We start from the raw sequence: 10,978 nt of genomic DNA, 5'->3' as shown, positions 1-10,978 counted from the left end.
AAAGAATGAGCAAGCAGCTCTCTTGTATATTTCCATTGATAAACTCAACTCATATTTATAAATAAAACTGTAGCTGCTTAACTGAATAACAGAAGAGTTAACTAAATAACTGACTAACTGACTTAACTAGATACAGTTGACTTAAGCTGAGTTTTGGTGTGGCATCAAGGACAGAAGGGTTTTTATTGGTACAGTCTAGAATGGGACGAAATAGCCTGGAGTTGGTGTCCAACATAGGAGAGGCCGGTTTAAAACAGGCATGAAGTAGTAAACACAGTTGCAAAATGAGTTTGCAGAAAAGAAAAATAAAAGAAAGTGTGAGAGGTTTTTGGCTCTGTGGCATCCTCTTGTAATGGATCCTGACGCTTTGTATTGGGCACCAATTGTTGAGTATTACCGAGTGCTGGTCTGATAGTGTTCCTGCAATTTCTTAGAAAGAGTATGCTGTTCTTATCACCATTAGTCTTGTCAAAATTTATATTAATAAAAATTTATCTCTTTGTATATTTTTCTTTCTGCAATTATCTCCTATATTATTTTTGGTATTGTTTGTGATGATCCTGAGCTAGCCAATCTTCCTCCACAGATGATCATGCCATTCGACATACTGTCAAACAGTTGCAGATTTTCTACAAGCTATTGAATTGGTCAGTACCACAGTCCGGGTCAAACTCCTCTATAGTCTTTTAAGAAACCCTTTTAAAGATGGTATTATCACCGTTGGATTCTTCTAATGGTGATAGGTTTGCCATCAGCTGCTTGGTTTAAACGGTGAGTTCACAATCAGTTCACTCTCATGACTAGGGTCCTGTCATGGGACGATTACTAGTACGTCCAAGGTTGTATGATCCCAATCAATAAAAGTCTCTATTGCTTCTTATGCATTCGAGTCACATCATGGATTTCTACTTGGCCTTCTTCTACTTGCTTTCTCTCTGTCATAATCTCTCTCTCCTTTTTTTCGCTTAGCCCCCCAGTATTTTCAACATCAAATTGTTTGGCCCAATAGACTCGTCGATAGATAATGTTGATTATATAAAGATAGTAGAAATATAATTTATCCTTCCTTCTAAAAGATAATTTTCTTACTTAAATAATAATTGAATATAATTTAAAAAGTAGCTCTTAATTTTTTATTGATGTGATCCTCCATCAGCTGCCCCTTTGGTCACTGATTATCATCAGGTAAATGGTTATAAGTTTCTTTTTTTTATCCTTTACTCAAGGAAAAAGTTTTTTCAATCTTGCCAGCGGCTTTGTTTTTTTTTTTTCTGTAGCTGTTCCATTTTGGATGTTTGTTGAGGGCTGTCTGCAATTATGAGGCTCAATTATTTGGGTTGTGTCCCTTTTCTGTGTATCCAGGAAGGAACTTGCTTAGGTTTTGCTTGTTGAGTAGATCCACCAGTAACTTCTTTAGGTTGCCATCATGTAGTTTTTCATTGTTTGATTTAAGGGTTGTTTACAACTCTTCCTTTGTTCTCAAACCCTGATTCGTGATTATGTTTTCTTCTCTTCAATGGAATGTACATATAAACCCATTGTAACAATCTAGAACCTCACCCAAAATAGTTACCCAAAAGGTATTTTTTGGATTTTTTAGTTGTGTATAAGTATCCAAGATCTTCATAGCGATCGAATAATCGATGTTGGACTAAAAACACGCCCGCACGATCTCACACCAACTATTTTCTTCAAAAAAAGAGAGAAAAGAATGTATAGTGAATGTTAAAACTGATTTCCATATAGGTGTTCCATCATGAATAGATTCCAGAAAAAGGAATTTGTCTATTTGCTGTTTGTTTCCTCTAATGAGAAAGTTCTCTCCTGATGCATTGGAACCTCTACTCAGCCTGGTGTTTTGAAATGTTGGTTCTACACCTCTTTTGTTTAGCCTAAATGCCTTGCTCCCTTCGTCATTGACCAACAAATTAGTGATTGATCTTCTCAACTTTCATATATTCTTGCCTTATCTGAATTTGGATTAGAAGTGTGTTAGAAAACAATGGAAAAACAGAGAACTGCCAGGAGAAACTTCAATCAACAACCTGTTTGATTGATTCTTAATGTTCTACCCTTTACACTTCCAAGAGTACAAGTTTATATAGACACCTTGAAAATGACATAGCATTAAACAAAAACAACTTCTAAGATTAGCTATTTAACAGCATAGTCTAAATATAACAAAGTAGGCTATTAATAGAGTTTACTGAAAAACTGCATCAGTTCCAATACGCATCAGCTTCAATACTCCTCCTTGATGCATTTTTCTGAAACTCCAAGCATCTTTCTTAAGAACTGAAACTTGTCTCTAGGAAGAGCTTTTACGAAAATGTCAGCAACTTGTTCTTCAGAGCTGCAGAATTTGAGTTTAATTTCTCCTTTTGCTTCAACTTCTCTTAAGAAATGGTACTTGATTGCAATGTGTTTAGTTCGACTATGATGAACTGGATTCTTAGCCATAGCAATGGCAGATTTATTATCACAATAAATCTCCACTGGACCTTGCTGTTTTTCTCCCATGTCTTCAAGAATTCTGTTCAGCCAAATAGCTTGATTTACAGCTCCAGCAGCTGCAACGTACTCAGCTTCTGCAGTTGACTGAGCAACAGTAGCCTGCTTCTTTGATCCCCAAGAAAACATTCATGATCCCAAGTTAAAACAATCCAGTGAAGTGCTTCTCATGTCATCAACTGAACCAGCCCAATCACTGTCAGTAAAGCTAGTTAATTTTGAGTGGGAGCATAACTTAAACCATATGCCAAAATCCATAGTACCCTGCACATATCTAAGAGCTCTTTTAGCAGCACCAAAATGAACTTGGCTTGGACTTTGCATAAACATGGACAACAAACTAGAAGCATACATAATGTTAGGTCGAGTGGCAGTTAAGTATAGCAAACTGCCAACCAAACTCCCGTAAGCTACAGCATCTGCTTTCTTAACCCCATCTTCCTTTTTCAGCTTTTGATTTGCAACTAAAGGTGTTGCCACTGTTTTGCATCCTAGCATTTTGAATTTTTCAACAAGTCTTCTGTATACTTTCTCTATGATATGAAGATGCCTCCTTCTTGACAAATCTTCATTCCAAGAAAGTAATGCATTAACCCCAAGTCACTCATTTCGAAGGTTTTCATCATATCTTGCTTGAACTCTTCAATCATTTCTGGATTATTTCTAGTGAAGATCATATCATCAACATACAATGAAACTATAAGCAGAGCTTTACCCTTGAATTTTACATAGAGTGTAGGTTCACTCATGCTCCTACTGAAGCCTTGATCATTGAAATAGCCATCTATTTTTTGATACGAGGCTCGAGGTACTTGTTTGAGACCATATAGAGCCTTTTTCAATCGAAGAACTTTCCCTTCTTCTCTTATAAAGCCCTCTGGTTGATCAACATAGACTTCTTCTTCTAGAACACCATTGTGAAATACTGACTTGACATCAAGTTGAAAAATTTTTCAACTTTTCTGAGCTGCAAGTGCAACAAGTGTTCGGATTATGTCTAACCGAGCAACTGGTGCAAAAGTCTTGTTGTAATCAATCCCTGGCTGTTGTGAATAGCCTTTAGCAACAAGCCTTGCTTTGCATTTTTTTAAGGAACCATCAGAGTTAAGTTTTATGAAAATCCATTTAACTCCAATAACTTCTTTGCTGTCAGGACATGAGACCAGCTCCCATGTATCATTTTTTCTATCATTTTGATCTCCTCCTCCATTGCATCTGCCTAGATTTTTTCTTTTATAGCTGCTGCAAAATTCTTAAGTTCTACAGAGGAGTAATTGCAAGATTCATAAATCTCACTTAAAGACCTTAGCCTTCTAGGTGGAAATTCTGGTGAAGAAGTTTCATCCAAACTGCCTTCTGATCTATGTGATGAAGTTGGAGTCATTAACAGATTTTCATGCCCTTCATTTCCTTCATTTTGAATCTCAGAAATAGGAAGCTGAGATCCTCTTCTTTCTGGTATAAGGACAGTTTGATTGGACTTTTTTTCTTCATCCCAATTCCAAGTAGCTTGTTCATCAAACTCGACATCTCTACTTGTAACGAGCTGTTTTGACTCTAAGTTATAGAGTCTATACCCCTTGGATTGAGTGCTATATCCAAGAAACACTCCTTTCTCAGATTTTCCTTCAAGCTTGTGTCTTTTCTATGAAGGAACGTGAATATAGCAAATGCAGCCAAAAACCTTGAGATGACTTGCAGTAGGCTTTTGGCCACTCCAAGCCTCAATAGGAGTTTGATTAGGAATAACTTTTGTTGGACATCTCTTGAGCAAATAGACTGTTGTATTAACAGCCTCTACCCAAAACATTTTTGGAAGGCTTTTCTCCAACAACATTGATCTGGCCATCTCCATTATTGTCCTATTTTTTCGCTCAGAAACTCCAATTTGCCGTGGAGTGTAAGCTACTGTCAATTGATGTTCCATCCCCTCTTCTTCACAAAATTTATTAAACTTTCTTGAGTTAAACTCAGTACCTCTATCACTTCTCAAAGTCTTGATCTTGCAACCATGTTGATTTTCAACCGGCAGCTTGTACTTCTTGAAAATCCCAAAAACTTCAAATTTTTCTTTGAAAAAATAAACCCATGTCATCCTTGAGTAATCATCTATAAACAAGATGAAATACCTGTTTTGGCTTTGAGAAGGTGTTCTCATTAGGCCACATGCATCAATATGAACAAGCTCCAAAGTTTTTTTCGCCCTCCAAGCTTTTCCTGTAGGAAAAGACTGTCTATGTTGTTTTCCTAGCATACACCCTTCACATACTAACATATTCTAGTCTAAGAGAGGTAAGTCTTATCATGTCCTTTTGCTTCAACAATCTCAGTGCATTAAAGTTGGAATGTCCAAACCTTTGATGCCAAAGAGTTGTATCATCAAATTTAGCCATCATAGCTTTTGGGCAGTGCCAATGAATGGGAAAATTTCTGCAATTTCCCATTTTCACTTCAGCCACTTCTTGATTATTGTTCTTCAGATCATAAATAGTGCATGACTCCCCTTTAAAGTATAGACAGTACCCATTCTGCATCATTTGACCAACACTTAGAAGACTTTGATCGAGACTTGGAACAAATAGAACATCCTTGATGAATCTGGTTCCTTTCTTGGTTTCCATAGTGATTGTGCCTTTTTCTTTTGCTTCCACCAATTCACCATTCCCCAATTTGACCTTAACATTGATAGACTTATCAATTTCTAAGAACATACCTTCATCTGGAGTCATATGGGTGCTACACCGACTGTCTAGAAACCATTCTTTACTCTTCTGTTCAACAGCGGCTTGATATGCAACGAACAAGTGCTCCTCCTTGTCTTCTGTATAATTGGCCTGTTGGTTCTTGTTTTTGAACCGACAGTCCTCTACATGGCCAAACTTCTTGCAGTATGTACACTGAGGCTTTCCACGATGAAAACAGTCCTTTTCCAAATGATTGGTCTTCTTGCAGACACCACAAGGTGAAAATTCTCCTTTTGAAGTTTCCTTTTTCTGAGAACATTCTCCTCCTTTTGGTGTGCCTTCGGACTTCTTCTTGAAATCTTTTTGTTTCTGATTTTTTAGATTAACTTTCAGCTGGAATGCATTTTCTAGAGACACTTCTTGTTAGATGTATGCCCTAGAAGCCAATTTGGCTGACACATTGTTGATTCTAGGGACATAATTTTGTACTTGACTATTTATTATTGAATAAATAAAAGGCATCTTTTTATTCATATTGTTTATGTGTCTATGAATCGTCCAAGAAATTAATAAGATGATGATACATATTCTCAAGAGTTGAGAATTTGAGCCATGTATCATTGGTGATTAATTTCTAAATGCTCCTGATCAATGAATCATCACGAGGAAGGTGATCGATCCGATCAGTGCACAGATCACTTTCCTTCTGGATGGACGAGACTTGAGTCCACAGTGTAGGGACACTGAAGTGATAGTGCAGGTGCTTGTTAGAGAACAAGGGTACTGAGCGTGACCAAGACAAGAAGTCACTTGGATGTCTATCCACTCGTCAGTGACTTGCTTGATGTTGCAGTAGTGTGACTGGTCCTTTGACCTGCGGTGCTTCGGCTACTCACAGTGAGGTTATTGTAGTTTGACTGCACACATACATGGTCTCTAGCCATATGGGTCCATGCAGTGTAGATTGGCTGCAGTAGGTTCACTGTAGGAGTAGGGTATGCACCTATAAGGAATCTATCGACCTTGATAGAAGAGGAGTGATCCTATGTGATTTGTTAGACTGAGTTCTAAGACCTTGGCCAGGGCAGTAATATAAAGTAGAAAAAGAGTTTTCCACTATCGAACTCAAGTCGAATAAATCTTGACATATGACAGACGATGGGGTTTGACGAGTTGTCCATGACCTCCGTCCTGTAGGGATCCACGATAGTAGGACTGTATCACATGTTAACTGCACCTAGAGGTTCATCATTCCATTCTGCTGGGTAGCCACTACATGCTGCTAGGTGTCACTGGTGGATGGTGGGACTCATAGGGATTATCTTGATGATCGATAAACCCTAATGAGTTGAGTTGGAATCGTTCAAACCCATTGAAAGGAGTTTTCAATGATATAGTGATAGAGATCACAATATATCTCACTACCAGTCAGAATAGAACCTATGGGGTCACACACACTAGAAGTATTGACCGATCCGATGGTTGAAATTGTGATTAGGAATCACAAGTAATCAATTTGATTGATAAGAAGTTGAAAAAGGAACAAAGGAAATTAATTAATTAGACTTAAACACAAATCCTACTTCGGGTAGGATTCCTAGAGTCCTAATTGGATTAGGGCTGGGAATCCTAGTTGGAGTAGGACTGGAATTCCTACTTAGAATAGGATTCCTACAATCCTAATGAGATTAGGAATTTTGAATCAAAATTGGATTCCTACTTGGAGTAGGACTCCTAGAAATCCTAATTGGATTAGGACTACGGATTCAAATAGAGTCCTAATTGGATTAGGACTAAAATTAAACAAATCCTAATTGGATTAAGATTCCTTAAGTCTAAATTAATTAATAATCTAATGAATCAACATGACTCCTAATTGGATTAGGATTGAAGAGTTCAATTGAGTCATGGTTCATTCAAGTCCTAATTGGATTAGGACTAGCGTAGATTGAATCCAATATGGTCAATCCTAATTAGATAGGACTTAACCATAAGAGAGGCACCCAATCCTCTTTGGAAGAGGATTAGGGCATCACAAGAAGGAGGGATCACGCCCCTCCTCCTCTCCTTGTGTGCGGCATGAAGAGAGGGGCCGGCGCCCCCCTTCCCTCTTAGGCAATATGTCTAGGGCTCCTAGATTGTAGGAGCCCTAGATGGCTTTATAAGGAGGCATGAGGCCGGCGCCCTAGGTAGAAGAGTTCTCCCTCTCCTTGCAGCCGTGGCCTCCTTCTCCTCCTTCTCCATCTTCAGCCGCAAGCAAGGAATCAAAAGAAGGTGATTGGCGGCCCTCCTCCATCCTTGCTTTCTTCCTCCAGCGCAAGGAAAATAAAAGGGCTGCAGTCAGGCTTTGGTTCTTCTTCAAAGATCCTTCTTCTTCCTCCTCTCTAGTGCAATCAAGAGTTGATTGAAAGAGAGGACATCGGCCATCAAAGCTATCTCTGCAAGGGAGCTAGCACCCCGGTGAGATAGAGAGCTTGGATCGGATCCTGCTTCGTGTGGATACCCGTAGAGGCCGGACGTTTGAACGGCTTCAAGCGAACCCTCTTCCAAAACCACGAATTCAGATTTGCGGTGATCATCTACCCGCGCAAGGTGAAGATTTGATCTTCCTAATAGTTTTAAAAGTTTTAATTTCTTACCTAATTACGAAAGGTCTCGAAACAACGTTCATGCGATGAACGTCGAACCCGTGCATGCCGATTCCGCTGCCATCTGAAAAATTTTTGAAATATCAGCGGCATGGGCGGGTTTCCAACAGTGGTATCAGAGCCTAGGCTTCGTAGATTAAGGTAAGAATTAAATATCTAAAGGCTTATTAGATTTGAAAATTGAATGATCATGCATGCTGAAAAATTCTGCATGCAGATTTTTCAGGGGTGCTGATTTTTGCATGCTGATTTTTATGTGATAAAAAGATGATTCTAATTGCATTGTTAATGGGATTACAAAGTTTAGAATCATGATTAGCATGATCAGCGACCTATGTCATGACATAATCAGTTAGTTTTCAGATCTGAAAATTATAATTGTTCCATACGGTGATGATCATAGGATTCAAACCCTTTTGGTATCAAATGTAATGACCTGCGATGTGATCTGCGATGTCATGTAATTTTTCAGATGCTTGCATGCATCTTATTTGATGTTTTGAGAGGCCTGCGTGCCTCCTAAAAGGAGATGTAATTTATTTTTATTTTTATTTTACATCTGGTTGTATTTCTGTGATGTGATGTACATCAACGATCGAGTTGAAGCAAAGGCATGAGATGAAAGGTGATCTAAGCGGTTGATGGCGATGGGATCAAGAGTTGATCAAGGATCGAATCAAGGAGGCTTAGAACCAATTCAAGAGTTGAAGACCACTTGATCGATTGATGTGCATGTGCTTGTAATACGACCTAATTAGAATCCATGATCATCACCTATTTAAAGTTTAACTTTATTTGATGCTGCGATTATAACTGCCTGTGATGTACCGTTTGCATGAGATGTGAATGCGAGTCGGGTAGATAGGTTTACATGTGATGTAGCAAACCCAATTGAGACCTAAATCAAAACCTCCTCAATCAAGTCGAGAGTGAACCGACATGAGCAAGTCATATTAGATTAATTGATCTAATTGGTGTCTAGGAAAGCATGAAAGGTGGTTACTTAATTAGGACCTTACTCTCTGAGTAAGGGGAGCCTCCCACCTGCTTACCTGGCCAATTGTTCGATTACCTCTTATGAAGGGCTCAAGTTGCAAACACTAAGACCTGATTAACCAATATTAAGTCAATAGGTCTTCCACTGTAGTAGAGCTGCTAAGGCCTTTCTGATGTTGATTTATCTCGGCTGGACACAGTGGTCAAGTTGCATCGGAGGGCTGGACCTCTCTATAGACATGAGATGTTGTAGGATAAAGATGGGGTTGGGCACCAATAACTGTTAGGTGAGGACCCAATGACGACTTTATTCCTACGGTTATATGGTGGGTCTGACTTAACTAAGAAATGGGACCAATAACTGTTAGGTGAGGTTTTCATGGCTTAGAGACCAAGTTACACTGCAATATGCTTGAGAAGCATTGTACAAGAGTTGTACACTCATCCATCTATGTGTCACCAATAACTGTTAGGTGAGGTGGCATGTAAATCGGTGGGACCGCAGTACCCACTAGAAACCCTAGTCGTGTGGGATTTCCGTTTCCCTACCAGGGGAGTGTGAGGGATTCGAGAAAATAGTGGGAGTTACATTTGTTCTAAAAGACCTTAGAACAGATTAGGATCAAGTACAAAAGTCTAACTAGAATCTTTACTCTCTGCAGATACAATGTCGGCTTCAAACCCTTTGACCCGTATTCTTGAGACCAACCGACTGACCGGAACCAATTACAAAGACTGGCTTAGAAATCTCAAAATAGTTTTGGACTGTGAGAAGATAGGCTACATACTCGATTCAGATATCCCCACACTACCAGCACGTCCTACTGATGTTCAGCGTGAAATGCATAAAAAGTGGTTGGATGATGACATTAGAGTAAAATGCTATATGATGGCATCCATGTCTAATGAACTCCAATGCCAGCATGAAAATATAAAGACTGCTAGGGACATACTGGCACACCTGCAAGAGTTGTATGGTGAGCAGAGTCGCACAGCTCGTTTTGAAGTGTCCAAGAGGCTCTTCAAAGCGAAGATGCGCGAGGGGCAGTCTGTCCATGATCACGGTCTGACCATGATCAAGGACCTAGAGGAGCTTGAGAAGCTCGGTATGGACATGCACAAGGAATTACAAGTGGATTTGATCCTACAGTCACTTTCTGATTCATTTGGTCAGTTTATAGTAAACTACCACATGAATAAGATTGAATGCACTAAGACTGAACTAATCAACATGTTGGTAACTGCTGAGGGAGCCTTGAAAGGTTCAAGGGGCAATGTCCTTGCTGCTGAGTTGACTTCTGGTTCCAAGAGAAAGTCTACTTGGAAGCAAAAGAAGCCTGCAAAGAAGCAGAAGAAAGACAAGAAGCCAAAGAAGGAAGTTCAAAAGAAAAAGGCTAACGACAAAGGAAAATGTTTCCACTGCAATGTCGAAGGCCACTGGAAGAGAAACTGTCCTTCATACCTCGAGAGCCTGAAGAACAAGAAAGGTGACATACCTTCAGAAGGTATAGACTTGCTCATAATTGAAACTAATCTAACGGTTTCTTCTACTTCTAGTTGGGTTATAGATTCTGGTTCTAGTGCTCATCTGTGCACTACCATGCAGGGTCTAAAGGAAAGTAGAAGGCTGGCGGAAGGTGCGGTAACCCTTAGGGTTGGCAACGGGGCAAAAGTTGCTGCTGTGGCTGTGGGCACCTACCATCTGCGACTACCGTCTGGATTTAGTTTAATACTTAGAGACTGCTATTATGTACCTGTTGCTAGCAGAAATTTGATTTCTGTTTCATGTCTAGCACAGGAAGGTCATGTTTTTACATTTGACAAAGACTGCTGTTCTATTTATTTAAGAAATAAAATAGTCGCACGTGGTTTCATGATCGACAGTCTCTATCATTTACATATGGATGTATCTGTGAATGTTACCGAGCAAGAAGTGAGTGCCAAAGGATCCAAAAGATCCAGAGATGAGATAAACCAAAGATATTTGTGGCACCTCAGACTTGGCCATATTGGAGAGGATAGGATGAACAAAATGGATAAAGATGGGCTTCTCGGCTCATTGACTTCCGAGTCATATCCAGTTTGCGAGTCCTGTCTTCAAGGAAAAATGGCTAGACTGCCCTTTGTAGGACATGGGGA

The sequence above is a fragment of the Phoenix dactylifera genome, unplaced genomic scaffold, assembly GCF_009389715.1.
Source record: "Phoenix dactylifera cultivar Barhee BC4 unplaced genomic scaffold, palm_55x_up_171113_PBpolish2nd_filt_p 000516F, whole genome shotgun sequence".
Taxonomy (NCBI): domain Eukaryota; kingdom Viridiplantae; phylum Streptophyta; class Magnoliopsida; order Arecales; family Arecaceae; genus Phoenix; species Phoenix dactylifera.
This window is presented reverse-complemented; position numbering follows the sequence as displayed.